The 6,668-nt window shown below is 35.4% G+C and overlaps 1 long non-coding RNA gene across 1 annotated transcript; it reads right to left on the reverse strand.

The window, feature by feature from the left end:
• Positions 1 to 6,084: 6,084 nt before the first annotated feature.
• LOC144355821 (uncharacterized) lies at positions 6,085 to 6,418 on the reverse strand. The gene is made up of 2 exons (XR_013421313.1): positions 6,294 to 6,418; positions 6,085 to 6,119 (listed from the first exon to the last, which is right to left on the reverse strand). It is a non-coding gene; the product is annotated as an uncharacterized LOC144355821 (long non-coding RNA).
• Positions 6,419 to 6,668: the final 250 nt, after the last annotated feature.

Consider the following 6,668-nt stretch of genomic DNA (forward strand, 5'->3'; position numbering starts at 1 on the left):
GGTTTTTAACAAGAAGTCAAAAATATCACTTTTTACCAAAAACAAGTCATTGTCAATGACACGTCCCCGTTCCGTTCAAATTTGAGTGACATATACATTCAAAGCAGATCATGACCGAAATGCACCTGCATATGTACAACACATTGTGCTAAATCTGAACAAAATCCATCCATGCATGACTGAGATCCGGTTCTGGAATTGTGAAAATATGTGATTTTGATGCATTTTCGGCCTTAAAATGGCCATCATTCCGCTATTGTTAAGCAGATCATGAAACAAATGCACATATCTATTTGTGACATGATGTACCATGTGTGTGTGAAGTTTGAACTTGATCAATCCAGACATGTCTTGGATACGGATCCAGAACTGAATTCTTTAACAAAATGACCGCCAGTCGGCCATTTCGAACTTGATCCGAAAAAAAAAAGACGTGCATCAAGGTCCTATTATGTTTAATGTATGTACCAAATTTGAACAAAATCCATCCATGCATAACTGAGATACGGGTCCGGAATGGTGAAAATGTGCGATTTCAATGCATTTTCGGCCTTAAAGCGGCCCCCATTTGGCTATCGTTAATGAGATCATGAAACAAATGCACATACATATTTGTGACATGATGTACCTTGTGTGTGTGAAGTTTGAACTTGATCAATCCAGACATGTCTCGGATACGGATCCAGAACTGAATTCTTTAAAACAAAATGGCCGCCAGTCGGCTATTTCGAACTTGATCCGAAAAAAAAATGACGTGCATCAAGGTCCTATTATGTTTAATGTATGTACCAAATTTGAACAAAATCCGTCCATGCATAACTGAGATCCGGGTCCGGAATGGTGAAAATGTGCGATTTTGATGCATTTTCGGCCTTAAAATGGCCGCTATTCGGCTATCGTTAATGAGATCATGAAACAAATGCACATACATATTTGTGACATGATGTACCTTGTGTGTGTGAAGTTTGAACTTGATCAATCCAGACATGTCTCGGATACGGATCCAGAACTGAATTCTTTAAAACAAAATGGCCGCCAGTCGGCTATTTCGAACTTGATCCGAAAAAAAAAATGACGTGCATCAAGGTCCTATTATGTTTAATGTATGTACCAAATTTGAATGAAATCCGTCCATGCATAACTGAGATCCGGGTCCGGAATGGTGAAAATGTGCGATTTCAATGCATTTTCGGCCTTAAAGCGGCCGCCATTTGGCTATCGTTAATGAGATCATGAAACAAATGCACATACATATTTGTGACATGATGTACCTTGTGTGTGTGAAGTTTGAACTTGATCAATCCAGACATGTCTCGGATACGGATCCAGAACTGAATTCTTTAAAACAAAATGGCCGCCAGTCGGCTATTTCGAACTTGATCCGAAAAAAAAATGACGTGCATCAAGGTCCTATTATGTTTAATGTATGTACCAAATTTGAACAAAATCCGTCCATGCATAACTGAGATCCGGGTCCGGAATGGTGAAAATGTGCGATTTTGATGCATTTTCGGCCTTAAAATGGCCGCTATTCGGCTATCGTTAATGAGATCATGAAACAAATGCACATACATATTTGTGACATGATGTACCTTGTGTGTGTGAAGTTTGAACTTGATCAATCCAGACATGTCTCGGATACGGATCCAGAACTGAATTCTTTAAAACAAAATGGCCGCCAGTCGGCTATTTCGAACTTGATCCGAAAAAAAAAATGACGTGCATCAAGGTCCTATTATGTTTAATGTATGTACCAAATTTGAATGAAATCCGTCCATGCATAACTGAGATCCGGGTCCGGAATGGTGAAAATGTGCGATTTCAATGCATTTTCGGCCTTAAAGCGGCCGCCATTTGGCTATCGTTAATGAGATCATGAAACAAATGCACATACATATTTGTGACATGATGTACCTTGTGTGTGTGAAGTTTGAACTCGATCAATCCAAGCATGTCTCAGATACGGATCCAGAACTGAATTCTTTAAAACAAAATGGCCGCCAGTCGGCCATTTCGAACCCGATCCAAAAAAAAAAAAAATGACGTGCATCAAGGTCCTATTATGTTTAATGTATGTATCAAATTTGAACAAAATCCGTCCATGCATAACTGAGATCCGGGTCCGGAATGGTGAAAATGTGCGATTTTGATGCATTTTCGGCCTTAAAATGGCCGCTATTCGGCTATCGTTAATCGGATCATGAAAAAAATGCATGTGCATATGTCCCATATAAGGTGTGATGTATGAGTGAAGTTTGAACTTAATCGGTCCATGCATGTTCGAGATACAGGTGATCACGGACGCACGGACGCACGGACGGACGGACGCACACAGGGCAAAACATAAGTCCCCGTTTTCGGACTGCGTCCGAACGGGGACTAATTACAAAAATATTCACCAAAATTAGAGAATTGAAGATATCATCACGAAATGAACAAATCTGAGAAAGGTCTACATGTAGTATCTAAATATGTAATATCAAAGCAATTGAACTATTGGTTTTTAATAAGAAGTCGAAAATATCACTTTTTACCAAAAATTACAAAAATATTCACCAAAATTAAAGAATTGAAGATATCATCACGAAATGAACAAATCTGAGAAAGGTCTACATGTAGTATCTAAATATGTAATATCAAAGCAATTGAACTATTGGTTTTTAATAAGAAGTCGAAAATATCACTTTTTACCAAAAATTACAAAAATATTCACCAAAATTAGAGAATTGAAGACATCATCACAAAATGAACAAATCTCAGAGAGGTCCACATGTAGTACCTATATATGTAATATCAAAGCAATCGGACTTGTGGTTTTTAACAAGAAGTCGAAAATATCACTTTTTACCAAAAATTACAAAAATATTCACCAAAATTAGAGAATTGAAGATATCATCACGAAATGAACAAATCTGAGAGAGGTCCGCATGTAGTACCTATATATGTAGTATCAAAGCAATTGGACTTGCGGTTTTTAACAAGAAGTCGAAAATATCACTTTTTACCAAAAATGATAAAAATATTCACCAAAATTAGAGAATTAAAGATATCATTACAAAATGAACAAATCTGAGAAAGGTCCACATGTAGTACCTATATATGTAATATCAAAGCAATTGGACTTGCGGTTTTTAACAAGAAGTTGAAAATATCACTTTTTACCAAAAATTACAAAAATATTCACCAAAATTAGAGAATTGAAGATATCATTACAAATTGAACAAATCTGAGAGAGGTCCACATGTAGTATCTATATATGTAATTACAAAGCAATTGGACTTGCGGTTTTTAACAAGAAGTTGAAAATATCACTTTTTACCAAAAATTACACCAAGTATCAAAGCATTCAGGCTTGTAGTTTTCAAGAAGAAGTCGAAAAAGTAAAACATTGACACGGACGACGACGGACAATCACTCATATGATAAGCTCCGCTCGACAAAGTCGACAGCGGAGCTAAAAAACTGAAGATACAATACATACTGATACTTCCAGAATTTGGGCTTTCAAACTTGATGTGATTTGGCCATGTTTGTTGAAATGGAGAACTGGTGCTAGAATTGTTGTAGTATGGAAGGAGGGGTGGGATATAAAAGATTGATAAATATATAGATTGAGACTCAGATTTATAGTTACACTATGAATGTTGACCCTGTTATACATGCAAGTGATTCCATTCTATATGCACATATTAAGTCTGAAGGTGATCAGGTATAAAGTGTATGAATTATTGTAACATTGAGTGCACTCTCAACCGCAATTATGACAAGACAACGAGGACAAATTCTTCACATACATAATCCCTTTTTAAAGATATAAACAAGTATATAATATAAAAAGTGACAAAGACTATTACCAATGACCAGAAATAATGTGACTATTTTAGTGGAAAGATGCATTTATTATTTTAAGACCACCACCACCACCACCATTTTATAACCACCACCACATATGGGAGTAAAAAGTAAAACAACTATTATCAACTGAGAAGAAAGACTCAATGGAAATATTAGGTATACCAACAACAAAGTAATAATCAGGCAACTTCCTTGTCTTGATATTATATCTGTAAGAGTACAAGTCACAAACTGTTATGTACCAATAAATATATATGACTAGGAAATTGTAAACATCATAAATGATGTGCGAGATCTTGGCACATGCATAATGTCTGGATTGGGTCATTGTCTCTCTCCCAATAGAGTGCCAAAATCCAACTCGACAGACTGTCAAGCAATGAAGAAAATATTTTTGAAGCAAAATCGTACAAATACAATCAAAGAAAGCTTAGAACTCGTGTGTGATGTATTGGAGACACATTAAAAATTAATCAAAATTGATTATTCTTTAGATATTGATGGAAAAGCTGATAACTAATTATGCAAATCAAAAATTTAAAATGAACAGATTTGAGTGTAAAACTAATAAGGTCTGCGCAACGTAACAATCCATCTATGTACCAAGTTTCATTGAAATGTGATTAGAACCAACAAATTATGAGTGACTATGCTAATTATGAAAATAATATGAACAAATTCTAATCCAAAACTAATCAGGTTTGTACATTGTCCTAGCGAGTCTATGTACCAAGTTTCATTGAAATGGAATAATTAAAATATGTACAGATTTTAAACCAAAATCAATCAGCCCTGTCTATTGTTTGTTTAGAGCATTTATGAACCACGTTTTATTTAAATGTGATGATTAGTACTTGAGATGTCAGGTTGAAAATTGGTCAATCATGCAAATTAGATAATTATTATGCACAATTGTTTACCCAAAAACTAATCAAGTCGCTGCATAATCCTTGAGGATCTATGCTGTTGCTCTGGCAACAGTGAGCAAGAAATATTTTCAGATTTTACCACCCAACTACAATCTAGGTATGACCTGCCTGCCAAGGTTAAGTGAAATCAGCCATGCCAAAAAAATTAATACATGAAGACACTGAAAATCACACACACAAGTGATTTTAAAGGGCAATCCTAGCGGAAGGGATCACCAACAGTTAAATGTAGCACTCAAATTTGGTTTGGTTGCCCCCTTCCAATAGGAGGCAATGAGTATTACATTACAGTTATGCAGATGCTGATACTCCCTTTGGAACAGGAATTAAACTGACCCTGCATTATCATATTAGTAGGAAGTCTAACATACTCCTGAAATCTACATTGTAATGAACAAGTCATTGAAAATGACACAGTTCCCGTTCAAACTGTACAAATAAATTCTCATGTACCAAACTTGGTCTTGACAATATTCAAGAAATATATTTACATGGTGAAATACAGTGAAAAACAGTGTACATTCCGAGTATGACAAATAAGAATAAACAAAAGAAAATGGTTTACAGTGCACTGATCAAGTATGAGTACTTTCAAAACATTTTTCAATGCAGTGTCTAATGTCTGAAACGCAGTGACAAAGTCAAAGTCAAAGTCAACTTCAGAAAGGCACCCAGAATGATTTGGTCCGAATGAAATGCAGCTATTTAAATCAGCAAGCAACCTGTACATACATACTGGAATGACTTGTTAAGATAAGTTTAAATACAATATGTCCCATATCTAGTATGTTATCAATAGACATACTGTTAGCAGTACTGACATATTAGCAGTATCCATAATCATTGAATATACCAAGGTTACAAGACTCCAGAGGTGATACCTGAATATTTAAGTGAACCTTAATGAGCATAACCTGCAATCACTAATTTATCTTGACCTGTTATTTCACAGTTTGAAGTATGTTATCAATGACCAGCACTGCCTTCTATATCATCACTTAGCAACAGAATCATTCTCTTACTGTACAATAAAGTTGCATAAATTCACACAGAAAAAAAGTTGTTAGTGTTTTTATTACAAACTTCATTTGGTGTACAATGAAATTCAAAGTTTAAATACATAGTTCTATATTTATATTTTTTATAATAAAATAAACGTGTCATAAATGAAGATTTTTAATTGAAGTCAGCAAATCTTCTGTAATAGATTTGTGTATATTGCAGAACTGTTCCGGGGTCTAGGTGCTTTTATACCCGTACTTGTGATCAACCACTTCGAAAAACAACCACCCACAAGTGCTTCAGGGGATAATCATTTATTCCAAGCGGTGAATACTACAAACAGAAAATGACAGTTTGTCAACAACAAATGTAGCGTACAATGTACTACGACGGAATCACGTGTGAAACGATATTTCGAAAAATACAACAAAGATTCACAATTATCTCTCAGAATCTCTTAAAACATAGACTCTAAAAGATAAAACAGTTACAATGAAATTAACCTACTTCGTTGGGTCTATAAGGTTCTCTCACAGGCGTACTGAACGTCGAATAGTCTCCAAGATGTCAATAAAAACGAAAGTACCATAGAGGGCGTCAACACGTAGCTCTATCTACGGGGGATACGAGCGGCACAAGAACTATGTGGTATTGTTGCATGATATAAGCCATCAAAATTGTCTTTCAAAATCAGACCCTGTGAAAAAAATACAAAAAAAATTTACAAACAATATACAGTTCACATAAATCCACCAAAACCTTGCAACAATAATTCAGTTCTCTCAAATGCACATTTAAACAAATGGATTCAAACAAGTGACCTTGGACGTAGATGGCGCTGTGACAAGGTGGCCTACTGTATACTGAAAGATGGCGGCCTGC

Source organism: Saccoglossus kowalevskii, chromosome 7 (genome assembly GCF_978046115.1).
Source record: "Saccoglossus kowalevskii chromosome 7, keSacKowa6.1, whole genome shotgun sequence".
In the NCBI taxonomy this organism is placed as follows: Eukaryota; Metazoa; Hemichordata; class Enteropneusta; family Harrimaniidae; genus Saccoglossus; species Saccoglossus kowalevskii.